We start from the raw sequence: 22,818 nt of genomic DNA on the forward strand, positions 1-22,818 counted from the left end.
GGTAAAATTTGAGGTTTTTAAGTCATGTCTAAAAGTTTCTTCCTCTCGTGATGTCTTTCCTTTGTTTCTTTTGCATGATATAGAGCTTACAAATCAGTAAGTCTTTTCCTGATATACTTTTAGCTTTCTTGTTTGATTTCAAAGCTTGAGTTCTGTTTACATTGCTAAAACCCTACCAATTGTATCGGGAGGTTTCTTTTTTTCTTTAAAAATCTATTCTTGGGGCGCCTGGGTGGCGCAGTCGGTTAAGCGTCCGACTTTAGCCAGGTCACGATCTCGCGGTCCGTGAGTTCGAGCCCCGCGTCAGGCTCTGGGCTGATGGCTCAGAGCCTGGAGCCTGTTTCCGATTCTGTGTCTCCCTCTCTCTCTGCCCCTCCCCCGTTCATGCTCTCTCTTTGTCCCAAAAATAAATAAACGTTGAAAAAAAAAAATCTATTCTTTTGCTGTTCAAAGCCATTTTTAAAAATCAGTCTCTTTAGAAACTATTTCTAAAGTCATATTTACCAACAGCCACCTCAAACATATCTGTTGGATGGACATATTCCAACTTAACTATTAAGAGTTTAGGGCGCCTGGGTGGCTCTGTCGGTTAAGCGTCGGACTGCACTGGCAGTGCGGAACGTGCTTGGGATTCTGTCTCCCCCTCTCTCTGCCCATCCCCCACTCGCACTGTCTCTGTCTCTCTCAAAATAAATAAAAAACTTAAAAAAAAATTTTTAAAGAGCTTAACGATTTACTTTCCTTTTTGCCTAAGTATTCTAAAATGGTTACAGGATTGCTCTATATTATTCCAAACATGAGATATTTATTTGAAAATCAGGGGTTTATGGCTTCAGCATAGAGTTAGTTATTTCTACTACAAATTCTATGGATGTTTTTAATGAGCAATCAAAATATTTACAGACACGTAAATTTTAAGATCCCTTGTATCCTGCAATTATAGTAATTGCTTCCACCTCACTTCAAAAGAGGGACCTGACAAGCTCACGATAAGAGGAAGTCAGGACTGGGACCCATCATGCAGAATTAAATAGTCCCAGGGGTTTGGAAAGCACTCCCTGGCTTCAGAAGACTAATTGCCTGGGGATGTCTCAACATCTGAGGCAGAACTCACCTGAGTTCCATCCTATTTTTCCTGGCTCCCAGGGGCTACGATTCAGAGGCTACATTCCACAGAGGAATCCTAAATCCAAGTGAAATAACCCTGAAATGCTAGGGTCTTGGCATAGACCTGAAGCCACGGTAAGCATAAGGCCCAGGTGAAAACATCCAAGAATTGCAGGCAAGTTTAAACTGCTTCCCTTCACCTTGATTTTATTTTGCTATGTCTATTGCATCATTTTAGCAACGAATTAAAATTCAACAAAAGATTGAATGAGGGAAAATTTTGAAATCTACCTGGGAAACCATAGAGATATTTGCTTTTTTGTGAATGTACATTTAGAAAAAAAATAAGATGGATGTTTCCCAGATGTTGTGAGCCAGGGTCAAACATCCAGGTGCTTTCAATTACTTAAGAAGCAGGAGATTCTATTTTGACAGAGCATCTTCACATATAACTTAAATTCCATGATTTGGGAAGTTTACGAAGACAAAGGAGAAATACCCTGTACTAATTTGTTTCATCAGGCAATCTCTCCAATTACAGAGCCTTTAACTAACATGCCGGAAATCTTACAGTCCTCAGGATGCAAAGTGCAGAGAAGCCTCATTGGGTTTCTTTTTATTCCATTTCCTCCTTTAGTATCAATTTTTCCCTACTTGACCAGTTTTAACCAAAGTAAATATTTTAACATATCTCCCTCCTGAAATATAAAGTAACAACAAATTTTTTGACAGTGACCATTTTTCCTTTTTTACCCTGTGCTTTAAAAATATTCTTTTCTTTGAATCAGTTCAGATACTAGAGCATCTGTTTTAAATATACTGCTTTGGGTAGATTTTTTTTCCTCCCACATTCTTGTTAAGTGATACATTGGCTTTATTGGGTCATCTTGAAATGATGTCTGCTTCTTTCAAATATGAAAACATATATGAAAGAATGGCTGTATTACTCTTAATTAAATACTATGTTTACACATATATGGTTGTGGTCGAAGATTTAAGACATACATGAGCACTCTGAGGTACTAGCTCATTCCTAGGAGGGACGGGGGAAGAAAAGATGAGCTTCTGTTGTATCAGTAACATTTTATTTCTTTAACAGAAGAAATTATCTGAAGCAACCATGACATATTATTAATGTCTATTAATAGGGTATAGAGGTCATCTGCAGCTGAACCACGGGAATCTGCCCCAAAAACCAACAGCACACTTTACACACTGTATGTTAGCCAATTTGACAATAAATTATATTTTAAAAAAAAGAACAGCCACAGAAACCTTAGGAATAAAGCTACCGCTGAATTCATAAGAAGTGTAAAGGCATAAAACATGAGACTAATGAATGTCATCAGATAGAAGGTGTCATGGTACAATGTTGTGGGGAAAAAACCTGGCTTTGAATCCCAGCTCTGTCACTTTGTAGATACACCATAGGTTGAGCTATTGAATCTCTCTGAGCCTCAATTTCTCCATTTGTAAAAGGAGTACAAGGATATTTACTTTGTGGGTTATAAAGAATATTATGTAGCTATACACATAGAGAATAAAACCATTATCAGACCTTTACATCATCTATATAGAATGATGATCAATTTGTCATTAAAGTCTGAAATTCACTTCTAAGATGATTTCTAAATTTATTGAATTTTTAAAAAATTTCCAACTAACAAATTTCAATATACCTCATCGAAACACTGTATTTATAAAGCAATCCAAGTGCTGAGGTGCTATTGTGAAAGCGGTAAATATAATAAAGGATCTGAGTACCTAGAAGAATTAAAATTGAATATGGAAAAATGAAAACAGACTCTATATTAAGATAGGGCTACTGGGAAAAACTATCTGTTTAAAGATTTTTAATGTTTGTGGAAAAAAAAGAGGAAATCAATAGAACGAACTAGGCAGAGAGGACAGAGAAGGAAAATTAATCATTGCTTTTGCAGATGTTGTCACATTTAATACTCTTGCCCAAAGTTACACAGCTATTGAGTGGGAGAACTAAGCTTCAAAGCTAGGCTTGATTTCATTCCCAAATCCATATTTTTAATTATTCTACAAAAGTATTCCCTTTCTGGAACCTAATTCTAACCAACACAGAGGAATCTGCTGGTTAAGGGGAGGTGATTATTATATACCAGTTTACAGAGAGAACCTACCAATGAAATCTCTAAGTCACTTCATCCTTGAATTCTGGAAAATGTGAGAAAAAATGTGATTCTAATATTTAAAAAGGTAAATTCTGCAAACCCTAGACTAAGAAATTTTATTACTGACTCTTATCAAGAGGGCAACTTGTAACCACTGAAAAAGAAATCCATGATCACTACAACCATTATGGTTCCATAAAATGAGCCATGGTAAACTAATCTCATTTTTCTTTTAACAGATTTACGATAGGCTGATCGGGAAAAGGCAGTAGAAAACACTTATCTGTGCTTCAGTAGGACGCATGACAAAATCTCTCATTCAATCCTCAATTCACAATTATTGAACCCTATACCTGGCAGATATGCCCATGTTGACATTTAAACAGCCCAGTCCATCCATGCTTCATATAGCACACTTGCCAGAATCTATCCACATATTTCCAATGGTGCCCGTCCCTAAGTTTCTTCCATCCATTCCTTTGATTAACTGACTCCTGCTCACCCTTTGAGATTCAGGAGTCACTGCCTCCAGGAAGCCTTCCCCGATGCCCTGAAGCAGTCCCTCACACACAGCTGTCCTGTGTACAACCAAAGTTTCTTGTGCGCATATTTATCCAAGCACCTACCCTAGTGATTTGCAGTTGTTTGTTTACTTGCTCCCCTAACTCTCTGGATTATAATCAGCCTACTGGCAGGAACCAGTATCTGTGTTCTATCTATGTTGCCAGCAGAAAGTAAGTGTTCAATAAATATTGCTTGGAAAAAAATGTATTAGGCAGTATTGGAAGTCGTGCCAGACTTGACATATTAAACATGAATAAGCTTCCTCCCTTTCACTGATCAATTTCCACATTTATTCAAGAGTTTCTTTTGCACTTGTCTTGACCTAACTATCAGACAGCTGCTCACTTTTGGGTGCTCCTTTTCAGTTCCCCTTCTAGGTCACCTTACCCACATAACTTACAGACCAACTTCTTTCTTCTTTGGATTGCCCAAAAATTAAGTGTTGAGTCAGAAAAGACACATACAGAAAGCAGCCCAATATGTTTCTACAAAACAAACAAATATTTGAAGTCTAACCCATAGGAAGCAATTTCCTAGTGGTTTCCGTAATTAGCTAAGAGCATTCTCATCCCGAATGTTTCTCAGGAGGTTGAATGGAGGAGCGAGTTCTAACAACACTTACTATATACCTGCTAGGCTAAGCACTGTAAATGTTTTACTTCTTTACTTTGATCCTTATATGATTCAAGATCAACCATTTTGTTTTAGAGATGAGGAAACAGGTGAAGGAAGGAGAAGTGAATTGGTACCTCCAGCTATTTAGGAGCAGAATTTGGACCCCAGTGCTCGGATCCCAAGCCAGGTTACATTCTATAACTTACTGCCTTTGAGCCATAGTTTCGTTCTTAGCCCAGCAGGGTGCAGGAGGGACCTCTATCACCTTCAGTTTCTATCAGACTGTTTGAAATTTCAAAGCATTTTGTTTTCAGACATTAAAGCTCTGTAAGAAGGGATGATAGGGCTTGGGTTTCCACCTACAAACATTATGCCCTTCGTGTCCCTCAACACAACTTGTTTGCTAAAATGCACAGAGGTAAGATAGCCCAGAGGGTTGAGACAACTTTTTATTTGTTTGCTCTCTTTCACTAGGAGGGAGCTATCTTCTCCAAGTCCCTGATGGTCAGTAGCAACTCCTGCAGCCGAATTGCTGCAAACCTGGCTCCCCAGGACAGCAGACACAACTCCCATCCAGTGAATGGCATTTCAAATCTCAGAAGAACCATGACTATTCCAGGATACTCAGTACCCACCCCTGTGAAGACTCAGACTTCAAAAACATTGACCCATGACTTGTATGCCAACCTGCCTTAAAATCCTTGTGGTAACTGACTCGAGAAGGCCAAGATATATAACGTCACTTCAGGCTAGAATATACAAGGGCACACAAGAATAGAGGATTTATATAAAAGGAGATATTTTTTATTCTCCTCGTCTATAGCTGATTGTTCAAGGTTCCAATAGAGTTTGAGTCTCCTCTGGTTGGAGTGTAGCAGCCCAAGCTTCCAACTGGAAACTAGCATCTCCGTAATGAAACACACACAAGACACAGAAGAGCTTGAGACAGTAACAAAGCACCAACATCTTTTGTTGGTCAGTAACGTCTACTTACAAGGAGCAATGGCTGGATCTGGGACAGTTAAGAGTTCAAAAGAACTAAAATCCTTGACGGATTTTTTTTTAGTTTATTTATTTATTTTGAGAAAGAGAGAAAGAAGGGGAGGGCAGAGGGAGAGAGAGAATCCCAAGCAACCTCCACACTCTCAGGGTAGAGCCTGACACAGGGCTTGAACTCAGGAACCATGAGATCATGACCTAATCTGAAATCAAGAGTCAGACGTTTAACCCACTGAGCTGCCCAGGTGCCCCATCCTTGCCTGATTATTCAAAGTTCTGTAAAATACTTCTGGATTACAGTGACATCTGGCCATCAGTTCCCCAATTATCTTGTCCATGTCTTACTAGAAAGACTGTGAAGACAGTAGGGAAAAGGTGAAAACTGACCATGAACCAAAACTAAATCAAATAAGTACTTTCCCATTTAGATTAATTCTTTTATCTGCCTAGAAATACAGGATGTTTGTCCTTCATCTTTATCATTAAAAGTGTTCCCAGAATGAATTTGATCGTGAACTTCTTTTGATTAATTTTCTTCAGGAACATTTTCCTGTCCTGCAGTTGAATTGTTCCTACTGTTACATTTGTTTTGGGTCTCTTCTGCAGGATCACAGGCTTTACCTATGAGGAAGCTCTGGGTCTGTCTTCCATACCTATCATTTTTCTTTTACATTATTATCCTTTTCTTGTACATTCTGCAGGAACATGTCCATTTTGTATTGCACTATATTGATGAGCTTTTCCATGATCCTAATTCTCCCCCTCTCTCTGTCCTTATATGTAGAATTTAAGATGTTTTTGGATTCTTTGTGGTCATTCTTTTTCTTAACTGGCGACTTCACATATGCCCACTGCCCACTAAAATGTCAGAAGACATTCAGTGATTATATCCAAATGATTATATCCAAATTGCCTATCAGGAGTGGAGGCAAGAAATTCACACTTCCAAATATCTAAACAATCAGAAAATGGGGGCTCCTGGGTGGCTCAGTCGGTTAAGTGTCAAACTTTGGCTCAGGTTATGATCTCACGGTTCATGAGTTTGAGTCCTGCATCTGGCTCTGTGCTGACAGCGCAGAGCCTGGAGCCTGCTTCAGATTCTGTGTCTCACTCCATTGTGTGCTCTCTCTCTCTCAAAAATAAATAAACATTAAAAAAATTAAACAATCAGAAAATGTACATCCAAAAAATTGTTTTCAGAAAAATTTGCATTAATACCTCCATATGATTTTTGTACAAACAGCTAACACAAGGGAGAAAAAGAAGTAAAATAATGGGAGGGGTGCACTGTTTCATACCCAACTCTATGATAATCAGAGAAAAACAGTATAAGAATTTCAAGAGAATCACTTGTAATATTCCAAAGCATTGCAAAGGTAAAAGTAAAGAAAACATAGTCCATAGAGCAAAAGATAGAAAACGAAAAAAAAAAAAAAAAGACTAATGGGAAAGTATAGAAAATCCCAGAAATAAGGAAAAATAAATTAACTATAATAAAATGGAAATTGAATCACTTTCCCTAGGAAATAAAAAGCCTCTCAGATGTGTCAGAAAACAAAGTACAGCCATATTCCATTTCTATGAAACAAATTCAAAGCAAAAGTAATATTAAAATGGCTATAATAAAGACATGGTCAAAGATATGAAGTTATTGCTAGCAAAAACAAAGCAATGATCACAATATTAATATCAAATAAATTTGAATTAAAGGCAAGAAAAACATGAATTGGGTCTAAAAAAGCAATTCATATTAATAAAAGATCTATTTAAAATGAATAATATTCATAACAGTGTTTACACATTTTAATAAAACACAAAAAGAAATAAACACTAACATAAGCACAACAGTATTGAAATATTTTAGCACGATTTCGGTCAATCTACTAAAAACTTTTAACAAGCTGTTGCTACTGATTGAGACCAATATATGGCACTTGAGGTACTTTAGTGATTTTGAGTCTATATGAATAAAGGTTCCAGAAGGATCCTCAAATCAGCTGAAGGGGTAGCCTCAAATAAGCTAAATCTTATAGTTCTGAAAGAAAGAGTGCCCAGATGTTTTAAAAGCCTGAAGAGTTGTGTGATCAAATATTCATGCTGATTTAAAGCATATGCTGCATCCTATAGAATAATATCCCAATCATGCAGAATTTTGTCTCCCAACTGCCTTCTCTAGGTCATTCACTATTTCTAGGGATGAGGTACATGGTAACACCGGTGAATTTCTTAGGCACAGATCTTTGACATACTTTTTACCATTCCTAGTCAGATGAAATATTGTATCGAATACCATGACAATGGACAGTCCAGTCTATAAATCCACAGAGGAGTGCTGTCAGGGTGAGGCACATCTCTGTCAGAAATCTGTATGTATTCTTTAAAAATAAATCGCTGCATGCTCTATGATGGTGATGGCAGGTCACATTGGAAATGATGCCTTATCAGGGCCTCAGCATTGGTCTCACTTATTGATAAGGTAGACTATCATCAGGGTAACCACCAAATTAACCTTGATAAAATGAAATCTACATTTCTGAGTCCATGCATAATCTCCACCTCTGCCAATATGGCCACTTTGTGCATAAACCCACCAAACAAGCCATTTAAGGACTGGGGGGAGAGACTGATATCCAAAGGATGGGTCATCTTGTCTACCTGATTGTTGAGATCTTCCTCTATAGTGGTTACTATCTGATGAGATACAAATATCTTCAAACTCTTTGGCCATTTTGTGAGGTCCATCCACATATCTCATATTACCAATTCTGTTCTAAGTCCCAGACCTACAGTGTGAACAGAGTTTATTCCTACCATTTGGCATGCATATAACTCACTAAACACCAGAAAGTATATTCATTTCCTCCAGCAGAAATATCACATTTGGAATACCAGCTGCAATCAGAGATATCACTGATGGTAAGTTTAGTAGTCCTCTTTAGTAATACCACTGCATACAGCCTCTTACCATTTTCTCATTCTCCACTTACAGTCAAGCTGACAGGTTATTTTCCTTAAATGAGAGGGCAACATTGCACAAGAATTCCCATGCTGAGGGTCTGATTCTAAGGCTACTTTCTGTGCCAAATACCAGAGTCCTGACAATAAATAGAATTCTCCCCAGTAGCTCAAATGAGACTTTAATGAAAGTGCTACTTACAAATATATGGGAAGTATTAAGAAATGTCAAAGTACTCTGAAATTAGCATTAATAGGGAGCCATTGCCACCCCTAGGCTGAGAGACAAGGGGAGTAACTAGTGTTACTGGGGCCCAATGAGAAAAGAGTCACCAGTATCGAACTGTACTCATGCACAGTTATAGCTATTGTCAAAGATATAGCATTGAAGCAGTTGGAATCAAGGAATAAATATTCTGATATCTCTCTCATACCACTTTCTGACCTCCATCAGCTAAATCCAATTTGAAGTGAGACAACATAGTCTTGGTGATACAGTGGGAAAAGGTTAGTCTTCTAGGTTAAACAACAACACAGAGAAGGTAGACAATGGGTATAAGGGTGAGGAGACAGAATAATCAGCACAGAAATACATAAACAAAAAGCTTATGTGGCCCTGCTTTCAGATAACAAGGACTAAACTAATGATCTACCTAGAATGTGTAGCACTCATTGTATGAAGATACTTCTACAAGTTATTTTCATAGTGATTTATAGTGAACAACTATAGTTTGGTTAGCCCAACCCAACACCTTTTCTGGGAATTCCACCCTCCTTTTACAAGTCCATCTATGTAGTCTGAAGAGCTGAATAGGCCAGTAAAAGTAGGGTCAAGAATAATGAAGATGTGCAGTGAGAACATGGGAAAAAATGGAGAAAGAAGACATAGAAAGCAATTCCTTCGCAGTTTATTCCTGAAGTACAGCATCCTTTTGCCCTTAAATCCCATAAGATTCCCTAGAATCCTTCAACAACACGGTTGAACTACACGGGTCCACTCATACAGGAATTTTTTTTCAGTAAATACAGCACAGTACTGTAAACGTGTTTTCTCTTCCTTATGATTTTCTTAATAATGTTTTCTGTTCTCTAGCATACTTTATTGTAAGACTACAGTACATGATACATACAACATATAAAATATGTGTTGATCTGCTTTTTATGTTATCAAGAGGTTTCCAGTCAACTGTAGACTATTAAGTTTTGAAGGAGTCAAAAGTTATACACAGATTTTCGACTGCATGCAGGATCACCAGACTTAACCTCCCTGTTATTCAAGGGTCACTTTTTCCTTAAGTTTAATTGGAGTTTGGTTTCTTTTTTTTTTTTTAATTTTTTTTAACGTTTTATTTATTTATGAGACAGGGAGAGACAGAGCATGAACAGGGGAGGGTCAGAGAGAGGGAGACACAGAATCTGAAACAGGCTCCAGGCTCTGAGCTGTCAGCACAGAGCCCGACGCGGGGCTCGAACTCACGGACTGTGAGATCATGACCTGAGCCGAAGTTGGCCGCTTAACCGACTGAGCCACCCAGGCGCCCCTGGAGTTTGGTTTCTGTTACCTAGAATTCTAACTAATAGATCATCATTATGAATGCATAGTTAGATTTAACACATCTTTACACATTAATATATCATACCAATTTGAACTTGTTTCAATGTTTCCTTCTCAATCTCAGGTGATTCTTTTTGAAAAAAATATGAGAAATTAATGAAAAGAAAAAGAACATTACATATATTGGTTGAACGGAGAGGAGTCAAAGAAAAGAAATTGGGAGATAAGTGTGCTACAGTTTTTCTACTACAAAAGGAGAAAACCTATTATATCTATATAAGCAATTCTAGGAATAGATCACTGCAACTGTACATTAAATTTCATGTGGAAGGTAGACAATCTTTGAATTATCTCAATTCCTACCTGGCAGTGTGTCTGACTCATAACTAGTTTGATTTTACTTTCTCAGTGTACTCGCATTTCAGAAACTACCAGAGACCTTTTCCCTTCTCAAACCCTTATGAAAGTCTACATACTCCCCACTGGGAGAACACAAATAAAATGGATATTCTTGAGGAAAAAAGTTGTTGAGAAAATGACTTTTCAATGGGGTTTGAATCCACAAGCTTTCTCTGCCAAAACTCCCATCTCAGATTTCTATACCAAGATCTCAGCTTAAAACACTTATGCACTAAAATAAATATCCTCAAGAAAATAACATTATCTTAATGTTCTCTCCTAAATCCAAGATTACTTCAGGAAAAGTAAGTTAATTTAATGTCAGAATTGGCCACAGAAATTCAGTTTGAGTGTATGTTGAAAAAACATTATTAGACTCCAGTCCTGACCCAAGAAAGGTTAAAATGGTTTTGCTTGGTTGGTTGTGTTTAGTTGGCAGGGGAATGTTTATTCTCCTTCCATACTGCTATCATAAAACACATTGATCATTGTCGATAGCCATTTGGGTTTACTATTTACATTTGAGAGATATTGCAATATTGAGCCGGGAAGTCTCTCTCATAGGAGGGAAATGATTTGGATCATAAATAGTTGTTTACTAATAAATCCAGCTTATTCATCTGTTTTCTGTTTATGTTACTAATTATCAGAGTTAAATGAGTGTTTTCGTTTAGACAGATTCTGATTCTTGAGTCTCCTTCAGGCAAATTTTGAATACCAGAGGATTTTTTTTTTCACCAACCATCACAAGCAAATATTTAGCCTAATTTCCAAATTTATTATTGCATTGTGATTCCTGCCACCTTATCTTTTCCTAATTTCATGGAAGGAACATAAAAATAAGGACATTTTAAATCCAATGGAACAAACATTGGATATTTTCATGTGCCAAGCCTGTGCTAGTCATTTAGAGTAAAAAAAAATGAATACAGTTCCTGATCTATCTGGAGATGAAGGGAAAGCAGAAGTCCCACAAGTATTGACCTCTATTGTCCACAAAGGCAAGACAATTGCTAAGAGTAGAGAGCAATGGGGAAGAAAGCAGATGCAAGGGAAAGGACATAAAGAGAGCAGTAAAATTTGGGATTTGCCATTAAAAAAAGGGCAAGCATTAACTGAGTACTATGTGCCATCCAGTGGATAAATTTCTTTAACATACATTTTTTAATCCTTACAACAATCTTTTGATGTAGGCACCACTGTTCTCATTTTAGAAATTAATTAATGGAGAATCAGAGAGATTAAAAGACTTTCCCAAGGTCATACAGCCTAATGAATTGTAGAATTGGGATACAACCTGCTACCTATAAAAGGAATTGTCTAGAAAACAAGCAAAGAACTGCTGAATGGCAGTAAGTGCCATGTTAAATTTAACATCTATGAATTTACACTAATACAAATTTGCAGAACTATGCTATTTTTTCCAACAAGGCTTGGCAACTCAGGAAAAGGAATGCAGAAAGCTAATTGTTGAAGTCGTCTAGGATTGACTGAGAATTGACATGGTTGTTGTGGGTAAAGCATAGTTGTGATAAAAGAATTGAATGTACTGAAAAATCCTTTGGAAATGAATGTTAGGTTACAAAGGAGACAGGTGTCTGGCTGGCTCAGTAGTAGAGCATTGACTCTTGATCTTGGGGTCATGAGTTTGAGCCCCATGTTGGGTATAGAGATTACTTTTAAAAATGTAGAGTTAATGGCACAGAACAGATCATCCATACAATCATTATCCATAGATGATGTGGAAAGATGGGAGGAACTGAGATGGAGAAGATTAGCCAAATGCTAATATTTTAGATGGATGGTGGGGAAATGACCAGGAAAGTTGGTATATGACAGCAAGCAGTAGGGTGGAGGGTAATGAGCTTAAATGGAAAAAGCCTAGTGGAGAGGAGAGGGTTTTTATAAGATGGTGGAGAAATGGAGGTGGCAATAGTAAGCTAGAAAGATACCAACACTACCTTCTGGTCCTAAGGTGCATAAGCTTTGTGAAAGTAAACAGCCACAGCCACTTATAAGAGCTTCAGGTCTTCTCAGGAAAGACCCAGATTTCATTAAAGGCAAAGAAGTAGAGGAGTACTCAGGCAAGAGATTGAAAATATGAGGATAGGTGTTGCTGGCTATGGAGCAGCCATTCTAGAAAGAACAGCAAAATAGTTTGAGAGGTGAAGAAATAAGTGGTTAGTTCGAAAGTAAGGAAGCAGCAAGTACAATAGAAATTTAACTTATGCTGTAACTGACTACAACGGAATGAGAAGCATGAAGGATCAGGTCTCAACAGTCTTTCTGAGAAAGGCAATCATCAGTCACAGTAGCCAGAAGACTTAACTCACTTGACTGAGTTGATGGTGGATCCAGAACCTATAGATAAAACTAGCTACTGGATGAGCTTCCATTTATTAAAAGAATATTATGTACCAAGTATTATTTGTATTGATTTCACTTAAACCTTACAAAAGTCTGTGAGTTAAGTATAACTATTCTAAATTTACAAATTGAAAACAGAGGCTTAAAGAGACTAACACAGCAAAGCCAGGATCCAAAATTTAACAGAGATTGCTACCAGTGGCTCATGAACTGTAATAGGCTGGCAACATAATTTGAATGTTTTGTTTGGCTCTCACATTCTCAAAGGAAATACATATAGGTCAGTAGCTAGAAGAGTTCTATCTAGACCACCTTACTTGTTTTTAATGTTATTGCATTACTCCTGTGGGCATCTAAATTTGCTAGCCTTATTTAAACTAAATGGGTCTGACTCCATATTTTATGTACTCTACAGTATTTAACAAGAAAAGGCAGATTCCATTTTCAGCCATGACAGAGTAACCACCCTAAACAAATCTAAAATTAGAAGAAATATATAAGGCAACTGCTTTCAGGTACTGAACCACAAGCAATGTAGGATCATGATCCTTAAGAGAAGGAAAATGCAGATGAATGACATATTTTCCCTAGATTTCTGCCTGGAGACAATTTCCAGATGACTGAGTAGAGAGGTGAAATCCAAGCAGAGCACAGCAGTCTCACTGAGCTAATGAGGTAGGAACCAGAGTTTGGAGCTACTAAGGCAGCTGGAATTTGCATCATGGTTCAAGAGAAGTAATTGCACAGAGGAGGGGTCCTGAAGTCTGCATGGGGTGCCCAGTGGGTTACTGGACTCGGCTAGGCTATATATTCACAGGATGAGACTCCACAATGTCCAGCAAAGCATAGATAATGCAGGACTGAGGGTTGACTGGAGGCAAGAGAGATCATACAGAATTGAGAGATATGAGATTCCTAGTCCAGCCAGTGTGGAGATGCCTTGTTAAGAATGCCATAAATGTCATGTCTTAGAAACAAGGACCATAACCTTAAGTAAAAACCACACTCTAAGAATAAGAAGAGCAAGGGTCAAAAATGCTTGAAAACATAATGGTTAAAAATTTCTAAAATTGGTGACAACCATAAACCTTCAGATCTAAGAAACCCAGCAAACTCCAAGTAGTATAAACTAAAAAAAAATTTAAATCAAACCTGGTATATTACAGTCAAACTACTACAGAGAAAACTTTATAGGAGCTATAGAAGAAAAAAGGACATTAAATACAGAAAAACAAGGGTAAAAATGATGTCTGATTTTCTATCATAAACTATGGAGGATAAAACACAAAGGAATGTCATCTTAAAATGCTAAACAAACAAAAGAAGCCTACCTAAAATTATTTAACCAGTGAATATATCCTCTAAAAACAAAAATGAAATAAAGATATTTTCAGATAGAAGAAATATAAGAGAATTTGTATCCCGACCTGCACTATAAGAAATGCTAAGGTAAAGAAGTTTTTTAGACTGAAGGAAATGACATATCAGAGAAAGAACTGTGTTGACACAAAGGAATAAATAACACTGTGAATGATAAATATTTGAGCTAATATAAAGACTAGCACTTTTTCCCCTTAATTTCTGTGAAAGACAATTGACAACTAAAAGCAAAAATAATGGCATTGTGTTGTAGGGTTGATATCATATATACAGGCAAAATATATGATGACAACAGCAAAAAAAAAAGTAAAGATAAATGGAATTATTTTACAGAAAACAACTCCATTTACAATATTATCAAAAAATAAATTAAATACTTGGGAATACATTTCTAAAAATCAAGATTTGACCACTGAAAACTACAGCACATCATTAAAATAAGTTAAAGACCTAAATGAAAGACATTCCATGTTCATGGATTGGAAGACTTAATATTGTTACAAGGGAAATTCTCTACAAATTGATCTATAGAGTCAATGAATTCCCTAACACAATCCCAGTTGCCTTCTATTTTTGCAGAAACTAACAAAAGGATCATATGAAAATTCTAAGAATTCAGAATAGTCAAAACATTATACAAGAACTACAAAGTTGGAGGACCCACACTTCCTAATTTTAAAACTTACTACAAAGCCATAGTAATCAAAATTGTATGACACTTACATTGGCATAGACCTACAGATCAATAGAATAGAATTGAAAGTCTAGAAATAAAGTTATAAATACATTTATGGCCAATTGATTTTTTTTTGAGTGCCAAGACAATTCAATGTGAAAGAATAGACTTTTCAACAAATATTGCCGAGAGAACTGTACATTCACATACAAAAGAATGAATTTAGACCACTACTTCACACCACATTAAAAATTAACTCAAAACAGATCACAGACCTAAATGTAAGAGCTAAAACTATAAATCTCTTAGGAGAAAGAATAGCACAAGTCTTCTTGACTTGGATTAGGCAATGAATTCTTAGATATGACACTAAAAGCTCCAAAAACAAAGAAAAAAAACCCACATAAATTACACTTTATAAAAATGTAAAACATATGTGCTTCAAAAGACACTAGCAAGAAAGTGAAAAAATCCACAGAATGGGAGAAAACATTTGCATACCATATACCCAATAAGGGACTTGTATCCAGGATACATAAGCACTCTCACAATTTAACAAATAACCCAACTGAAAAAATGTACAAAGGATTTGAACAGACATTTCTCCAAAGATAACATATAAATATGCCAATAAGCACATGGGAATATGCTCAATGTCATTAGCCATCAGGAAATGCAAATAAAAACCATAATGAGATACCACTTCACACACAATAGGATGGCTATAATTTTAAATACACAATAACAAGTGAAGATATAGAAAAATTAGAATGCTTGAACATTGCTGGTGGGGCTGTAAAATGGTGTAGCCACTTTAGAAAATAGTTTGACAGTTCTTCAAAAATCTAATCATATGATCCAGAAATTCCACTCCTAGGTATATGACAAGAAAATTGAAAATATATGTTCACACAAAAACTTGCATGCAACATTTATAGAATTATTCATAATGGCCAAAAAGTGTAAATCATCCCAAGTCTATCAACTGATGAATGGATAAACAAAATGTGGTTTATACACACAATGGAATATTATTCAGCCATAAAAAGAAATGAGGTACTAATATATGCCTCAACATGGACAAACCTTGAAAACATTATGCTCAGTGAAATGGATAGGGAGCTTCTTTTAGGAAAATGAAAATGTTTTGGAATTAATGGTGATGTTTATATAACTCTCTGAATATATTAAAATCCACTGAATTATACACTTAATGGGGGTAAATTTGTTAAAATTGGAGAACTTTGTAGTAAGATGTAAAATAAAGGCTGTTTTATTTGGGACAGGAAAACTCCCTAAACTAATCCATAAAATTCATGTAGGTCCAAAAAAATCTTAATAGGACTTTTTTTTCACTTGACAAAATGATTGTAAATTTTTTTTGAGAAAATAAACATGAAAGAATCATCTTCAAAAATCTGCAAAATATTACAAAACTTAAGTTGTTTGACATTGAATTAGCTCTCCTAGATGTTATTCGTGTGTGTGTCCAAATACTACAATGTCTAAAGGCATATGCAGAGAGATATTTTTCAATTTTCCATTTTTAAAATAATGCAAATATATTAATTTTAAAATAATAAAACAGTAAATCAAGCAAAAAAAAGAAAATTAAAAAATAAATAATCTATGTAGCTCTTTCTCCACTATTAGTTTATTCTATTTTAGGCTAAAAATCCCTCTTCAATGTATCTGCATCTGCATAATTTCAAGTCACTTTTTCAGCCTTGTTGATTTTCTCTTAGTATAGGTTAATTTATGAACAGCCTCCCTAGAATTTGGCACCTAACCTGAATACATTCAACGTGGACTTATTGGCACACAATAAACATTTATTTTCTTGGTTATTCTGGTTATTTCATTTACATAAATGCATCCTAAAACCATATTACCCCTTTGGGGCAGTTAATGCACAAAGTTTACTGATATTGGGTCAAAGACGAGTGCCTGAAGCCCCATGTCTTATTCATAATCAGTACTGCTAAGCCAAAAACTATCTTTATCATCTTGTCCCACGTGCAGTGATATTTGGAATAAAGTATATGACCTTACCTAATTCCATCAAATTTCATCTTGATCTAGTTGTCCCAATCCTTTGTATTTGATGCAATCATTCAAGGTATTCATTAACTCCTCCAGCTCCATGATATCTAAAAATTTGTAAGGAACGATCCTTAGACCATGATCTGAGTCATTTATGAAAAGAATATCAGGGCATCTTGGGGGACACAGACTGAAGATAATATGAAAATCTCCTTATGCATTAGTTAATTCCCATTGTATCTGACATCTAGCCCAAATGTGCTCAGACCCTAGTTTACCTAAGAGTCACCTGGGTAGCTTAAAAATTCTCTGGGCTCACCTGTAGGGATTCTGATTCAATAGGTTTAGAATGAGGTCTAATTAAAACTAACATCCACAGAACTACCTTTAGATTTAACTAAGTCTATATATTTCTCTTTATTGATTATAAATATATCAGAGAGGTCATGTCATACACATTGCTGAAGGCAAGATAAAATGTCTATTGAGTTTACTCCACCCACCACTTGGCTCCACGTTAAAGAAGAGAATAGAGTTAATGTGCAAGAAAACCCCTGTTGCCTTCTTATGAACAATGTTGCCTTTGTGTTCAAAAACCCTTTCCTAATAATCAATCCTAGAAGTTTATTTTCATACATTTTTATTTAATGACCAAATATCTGGAGGGGGGACTAGTATATGCCAAATATTATGCTAATCTATATTCCCACCTGTGGTAAGAGTTTTTCTTTGCACCCATGTTCACATTGGGTCTCATAATTCTTCCTTGTATTTAGTCTGATAAGATAGAATAAATATATTTGCATATTTTTAACTTATATTTTTATTATCTTCAATAATGAAGATAAATATTTTTCATATTTTTCTTGGGCCATTGCAAATTCCCCATTGATTCCCATATATAAGTTGCTGTGCTTATTTTTTCTAATAAACATGTAATTTATCACTGTTATATTTAATGTTATAGGGGTTGCAAATAGTTTTCTCCATTTTCTGTTTCTCTGTTCCCTTTGTTGTCTTTTAACCTTTTTATGATTTTTCTCCTTTATAGAAAATATGTTTCAAATTCTTATGCAGACAAAGCCAACAATCTTTTCATTATGGTTTCTGCCATTGTTTGAAACCATGCTTTGAGGCGCCTGGGTGGCTCAGTTGGTTAGTCACCTGACTCTTGATTTCGGCTCAGGTCATGATCTCACGGTTTGTGAGATGGAGCTTTGCGTCAGGCTGTGCATTGACATCTCAGAGCCTGCTTGGGATTCTCTTTCCCTGTCGCTCTCTGCTCCTCCCCACCCTCTCAAAATAAATAAATCAACTTGAAAAAAAAGAAACCGTGCTTTAAATATCTTCTTCCAAGATTATGTAAATATTCAATTATATTATCTTTAGAATATAATCTTTTATGTTTTATATATTTAAATTTTAGATATCATTTTATCAGTTATATATTCCTATAATTCTTTAAAAATATAATCCTTCAAAAATCTGGATCAGGAATGTTAATTAGTATTGTTCAAACACTAAAAATTGAGGAATTGTGTAAATGTATCATAAGATGAGATTAGTTGATTATGTAGAACTTGCATGAGATAGAACATTGTGGCACACGAGATTTTGGTTTAAAGGGATATTTTCTTATATGAAATTATTCATAATTTAATGTTCAGTGAAACAAAGCAAGACTACACATAGACACACACATGCATTCATGAAGTCCAAAGCTAAAACTATATGCTGTGTTGAATTCTATTAACTTTGAGGTAAATAGGAAAATATGGTAAAGTATCAACTATTTGGTTTTAGATGACTTGCATAATATTTGGAAGTTATTTAGAAATTTTTGTTTCCAAATATAACTGTGCTGCTATTGTGAGTCATCAATACCCAAACCAAGTCAATAATATACTTGCCATAAATAAGCATGAGTTTAACTATTTCTAAGTGTCATATGCAAATATAAATATACTATCACGTTTTACTGATATGGGGTCAGCATGCTTCTGCACTTAAATTTCCACATTTAAATGACTTTTAATAGTCAATTAAAAACACAATTCTGGCATAAGAGTTTCAACAACATGAAGATGTTGGTGGCTTATTGTGTCGGGGGTCCCCAAGACCCTAGGTTTGATGATCTGCTGGGAGGACTCAGAAGACTCAGCACAAGGCCATACTCATGACTATGATTTATTACAGCAAAAATATCAAAGCACAATCAAAGAAAAGACCAGAGGAATCATGAAAGCTTCGAAGAGTTTTCTCCCAGTGGAGTCACAGGAGAAGCACTTAATTCCCCAGCAATGTGCTGTGACAACACATGTAAAATGTTGTCTACCAACAAAGTTTATTAGAAACTCAGCACATGGGGTTTTTACTGGGGGTTGGTCACACAGGCCCCCTCTGCCTAGCATGTGCTGAAATTCCAGATTCCCAAAAGGAAAGCAAGCATTCAGCAGAAACCACATTGCTTGTACAAACTGTCTAGGCACAGTGAGCCACTCTTATCAGTTCTGTGAATGGTGGCCATTTTCCAGAAATCCATGTTTCCAGATGCCAGTCAAGTGCCAACTTGCAAATTGGCATTTCCAAGGATAGCAGTTTCTAGCCTGCTTTCTTAATTCTTTTCTGCACACATGGGTACAAGTTATCATGTTACCAGATATAGGAATCACATACACACACATTAGTCTCATTCATGCCCAAATAAAGTTAAACAAAGAAAGGTAAATGCATGAAGTTTACCCTAAAATTCATTTTTATTGGGCCCCAAAATAAATTATTCCAGAAGTGACCAACTCAAAAGGGATCAGAAATTAAAATATCATAAAGTTTTTTTCTCAAGGGGTGAAATTAATGCACATTTGTTACAGAAAATGGGGAAAACTCAGAAAAATATTAAAGAAATAAGATTCACTAAAACCCTCAGTCGTAGATTTTACCATTGCTGACCTTTTTTATTCATGTACATCTATTAACGTAGTTGATACCATACTTACTATTAAATTTTATTTTAGTTACCTTCATTTTTCTATGTCACTAAAAGTTCCCACTAAACATTTTTCATAATGGAAAATATTTCATCCCTAGTTATAATTTTTAAAGTCTTCTCCTTTCTGTTGGATAGGTTGTTTCCTGTCATTAATATTTTTTTTAACCCTCATAAAACCTTTCAATGGCTTCCAATTGCTCTTGGAATAAAGGTCAGAATCTTTAATATGGTCAACAAGGCCCCACGTGATCCGGGGCTCCCTTCCCTCTGCAACTCTAGTTTACTCTCTGTCTGCCCTCAGTTACCATGGCCTTCCCAGAGTTCCTCAAATGTGCCACTGTCTCCCACTTCATGGTTTACACATGTGTCGGTAGCCCCTACTTTCTATACTGTAATTAGCACAGTCATTTAATTAATTAAGTTAATTAAGTATGCACATTTTTAAAAATATGTATCTCCCATAATAGGCAGTAATCCCCATGAAGGCAGAGCATGTACCTGTCTTGTCCACTGATGTATTCCTTCCCAGTGCTAAACGTTATCCCTGGAATATACACATGCAAAAATAATTGTGGAATTAAAGAATAGATGCATAAATAATAGGATTCTACCTTTAAGTCAATTTTCAATCACTTAGTATATTTGATAACTTTGTTCATTGGATGCCCACATTTCTTGAGTTATCATTAAATATTTCCTTTTTGTAGGATTTTCATTTCCTCATTATACTTCTTCATTATCTATAATGGTAAATAATTAAAACCATTTAATTCTGTACATATTCTTCTTATAGACCCTTTACTGAACTATTTTATTAATTCTAGTAATTTTTAGATGTATTGTGTAGATTTTTCTCCAAATCACAATGACTATGACTTACACTTTAACACCGTTATATTTTATCACTTATTATATTATTCATATTCATTCCTGGTCGTTAGATTTCAATTTTGAATCAATACTATTTTGTATAGTATTTTTAAAATTTTCCTTGGGGCGCCTGGGTGGCTCCGTCGGTTGGGCGTCTGACTTCAGCTCAGTTCATGATCTCACAGTCCGTGAGTTCGAGCCCCGCGTCGGGCTCTGTGCTGACAGCTCAGAGCCTGGAGCCTGTTTCAGATTCTGTGTCTCCCTCTCTCTCTGCTCCTCCCCCACTCATTCTCTGTCTCTGTCTGTCTCAAAAATAAATAAAAGCATTTTTAAAAATTTAAAAATAAAAACAATAAAATTTTCCTTATGGATGGGTTTTTTGCTTAATCTGTTTGTAAAAATCAATCTCTCTGTCTTTTAGCATGTGCTCTTTCGAACTTCTGGAGGCTTCATTATAGATAAAGGTGTTTACCTACAGATTTTATTTTTTAATCGGGATGTTGGGCGAAAACTGAGTGGAGAGAAAGGATTTTCTTCTTTGTAGAAGAACTGAGAGGTCTGGACTCTCTTGTAGGGCACCAGGTCAAAGACATTCCATTTGGGGGATGTGAGCCAGTTCCTACAACTTGGTAATAGGGTGAGGGTAACAAGATAGATGCCCTGGAGGGTCCAGGAAATGGAGAATAGGTTTAATTTATGAATCCCGGAAATAGTCATATCTGATATCCAGGATTTTCTTCTCTATACTGCATCTAGTATTATTTAGGTATCTGGTATTGTGAGTAGAGTTTTGTTTAAATGTTTCAGCCTCAGCTAACTTCTGGGTGCTAATCGATGGGCCTATCTCCCCATTTGGGTTGCAGCTCTCCAGAGTGAGCTGCAGTGGCCTTCGGAAGCCAGTTCAGAAATAATAAGAAGTTATTATCCAAAGATCAGAGATGCAGGCCAGAGGGAGGTCGCTGGCCCAAGCGTGCAGTGAAATCTAGGACTGATCTGGGAAACACTCAAATATTCTATAGAGAGTCCCAGAGACCTTGGGGAGGGGAAAATGAGAAAAGTCTAACTTTCCTGTGGCCAGACATAATGAGAGCTCAGATCCTTTCATTCAGAATTAGAGGGAAGTGCTAGTTCTGACAACTGGAGAGGTCAGCAACCCCTGGGTTACATACTAATAAATTCACTTAATAGGCAGTCAGTGAGACAGAAACTCCTTTTCCAGATGCTTTTGTAACTTCCTGCTACACAGCACTGTGATTACTGTTCTAAAGTTCTATTTCAAAATACATAATGTCAATTTTTTTTGTTTTGATTTTTAAAAACACTGAATGTAGATGAAGCTACAACAAATGCAGCATCTTTATCTTGTACCACGAATAAAGAACCACAGAATATTTGCATAATTTAACCTAGAAATTCTACTTAATGAAAACATCTTGAAATAATAAAAAATGTAAAGGAAGGCACAAAAAGGGGTTAACAAACAAGATAAACTTCAGGTTTACAAAAAATGCCTTAAAACTTTGGGCTGAAAAGCAAAAAATATTCATTCATTGACAGAGATGATGCTGATAATAATGATAAGGAGAAATGTATGTTATTTATGCCATTATCAGTATAAAAGTTTTGGAATCATATATAAAATTCCATAAGTAAAATAAGTAGCAGCATGAGTGTAAAATTGCAAATAATACGTTAAGCAATTAAAAGTATTTAAATATTTAGGGGCACCTGGGTGGCTCAGTCGGTTAAGTATCCCACTTCCACTCAGATCATGGTCTCGGGGTTTGTGAATCCAAGCCCCACGTCAGGCTCTGTACGAACAGCTCAGAACCTGGAGCCTGCTTCGGATTCTGTGTCTCCCTTTCTCTCTGCCCCTCCCCTACTTGCCCCCCCAACTCCCACCCTGCCCTCTCTCTCTCTCTCTCAAAAATAAACATTTAAAAAATAAGTAAATAAAAGTATTTCAACATTTAAAATATTAAGTTACAAAAGGGCAGAAGTGTGTATTCGCTACAAAATAGGCTCCCTGGCTTAGATTGCTGGTAGATGGGAGAGTTAGCCAACCCTGCACAGGTAGTGGAGACATTTATACTGTCTTCACGAGCTAGCTTTCTCTCTTTCTTTACCCTTTGTGACCTGTTCTTACATGTGCAGA

General features: G+C 36.1%; 1 protein-coding gene and 1 long non-coding RNA gene across 2 annotated transcripts in view; one reads left to right on the top strand and one right to left on the bottom strand.

Annotated features, from left to right (window-relative positions):
* LPAR1 (lysophosphatidic acid receptor 1) overlaps positions 1 to 22,818 on the bottom strand; it is a 317,053-nt gene that overhangs the window by 195,988 nt on the left and 98,247 nt on the right. Inside the window, exons 10-11 of the mRNA XM_030293259.2 lie at positions 20,292 to 20,337; positions 16,814 to 16,911 (exon numbers count right to left, since the gene is read on the bottom strand). The gene's annotated coding sequence lies outside the window, so the exon portion shown is untranslated. The remainder of the gene's footprint in view (positions 1 to 16,813; positions 16,912 to 20,291; positions 20,338 to 22,818) is intronic.
* Positions 16,846 to 19,919, top strand: LOC115499385. Its single transcript, XR_003964139.1, has 3 exons — positions 16,846 to 16,921; positions 17,785 to 17,799; positions 19,907 to 19,919. It is a non-coding gene; the product is annotated as an uncharacterized LOC115499385 (long non-coding RNA).

The sequence above is a fragment of the Lynx canadensis genome, chromosome D4, assembly GCF_007474595.2.
Source record: "Lynx canadensis isolate LIC74 chromosome D4, mLynCan4.pri.v2, whole genome shotgun sequence".
Taxonomy (NCBI): domain Eukaryota; kingdom Metazoa; phylum Chordata; class Mammalia; order Carnivora; family Felidae; genus Lynx; species Lynx canadensis.